The 1898-nt window shown below is 45.0% G+C and overlaps 1 non-coding gene across 1 annotated transcript; it reads left to right on the plus strand.

Moving 5' to 3' along the window:
- The first annotated feature begins 230 nt into the window (after positions 1–230).
- Positions 231–304, plus strand: Trnan-guu. The gene has a single exon. It is a non-coding gene; the product is annotated as a tRNA-Asn (tRNA).
- Positions 305–1898: the final 1594 nt, after the last annotated feature.

Raw genomic sequence — 1898 nt, forward strand, 5'->3', positions numbered from 1 at the left:
TTGAGTGTCATCTGCTTAGAAGAGAATTTACGGATTTACAGCACTCCAGAGTAGTCCTTGGATGGTGACCAGGGAACCTTCACACTAATTGATGTTATCGACGCTGTGGATGAACAATAAGGGCAGACGGTGAAAAAAATGTACCGCTTTAACGCAGCGCGCAATGTGCCTCCGGGCACGGCGGGACGCAGTCCACATGTCTACACACCGCAAAGGGCGGATTTCTCGACGCCTCCGTGGCGCAATCGGCTAGCGCGTTCGGCTGTTAACCGAAAGGTTGGTGGTTCGAGCCCACCCGGGGGCGTAATTTTATCCATCCCCATTCGTCCACAAAATGGATTTCGATAACAGAACTAATTATTGAAATGATAACTTGTGCACAGTTTTGGCAGTTTCAACATTAATTCGTCATCCTATATTTAAACTGTTATCAGTCGTCCTTCACAAAAACGGTTTGGAAGAAAGGACCCTGTCAACGAATGATTACATTTAGAAGGAAATTGCAATGGAGAGCGGCGATGATATAAATAGCATAAAAATGTCTATCAGCATCTGTTTCTGTCACATTAGTGGTTACAAGCCGTGTATGCTAAAGTTACCGTGTTCTCTTCACTGGTGCAAATTTATACTGAGGGATAGCACGTAATTAAGTAACATTTCTATTTTTTGCCCTTCTACTGTGTGTCTACAACGCTTTTTATTTTAATTTGTTGCTGTTTAGTGTACATACCACGCAACCAACATCTTCTTAGGTAAGTCGAACATTTCATGATATGTTAGTACGTACAGAACATACAATACCTGATAACGGATCATAGTAATACAAACAGGACCATTTAGACTATTGACAGAGTAGTATAAATACAGTAATCTGTCCTGAAATAAAACTGCTACATAATCTTCATTTTATATGATGTATTGTAATGACAAAAAAAAAAAAAGATTCAAATGGCTCTGAGCACTATGGGACTTAACATCTGTGGTCATCGGTCCCCTAGAGCTTAGAACTACTTAAACCTAACTAACCTAAGGACATCACACATCCATGCCCGAGGCAGGATTCGAACCTGCGACCTTAGCGGTCACGCGGTTCCAGACTGAAGCGCCTAGAACCGCACGGCCACACCGGCCGGCTTGTAATGACACCATTACCTGAAAGACAATCTATGGGATGGTACAGAAGGTCTCCTTTTCTATTTTCATTCCGTTATATACTGTCCAGTCATATTAATGTGACCACCTATCTAAAGGCTCAATAACGGTCTTTTGCAACGAAATACGTGCAGGAAGAGAGTCAATGAGCTTCTAGAATCTAGAAGGTATCGCCAGGGATGTGGAGCCACGCCGACTCCAGTGCCGTGGCCAACTGCGCTAGGTTTCTCGGTTGAAGATCCATGATGCAAACAGTCCGGTCGAGGTGATCCCACAAATTCTCGATTGGGCTTAAATCCAGGGAGTTCGGAGGCCGGGGTAGTACGGCAAACTCATCCTGGTGCTCTTGGAACAATCACGTACACTACAAGCTGTCTGAAACGTTGCCTTGTCCTGTTGGCAATCCCATCATGTGGAGGAAAAACAGACTGCATGTGGGGGTGGACACGGACCCCAATGAAACATACATATTTGCATTGATCCATTGTGGCTTCCAGAATGACGAGATTATGAAAGGAATACCACGGAAACATTACACACCACAACGCACCCTTCTGATCACAGGGTGTTGGATTTCAGATGTAAAAGCCGTACACGCCGACAGCCGTCTGTCCAATGGAGCATAAAACATGACTCATCCTGAAAGGCCACCTGTCTCCACTCAGTGGACGTCCAGTTGAGGTAATCGCATGCACATTCCAGCCTACGCCGCCGATGAACACCAGTCAGCATGGGGGCATGTACCA

This window comes from Schistocerca piceifrons, chromosome 1 (assembly GCF_021461385.2).
Source record: "Schistocerca piceifrons isolate TAMUIC-IGC-003096 chromosome 1, iqSchPice1.1, whole genome shotgun sequence".
Taxonomy (NCBI): Eukaryota; Metazoa; Arthropoda; class Insecta; order Orthoptera; family Acrididae; genus Schistocerca; species Schistocerca piceifrons.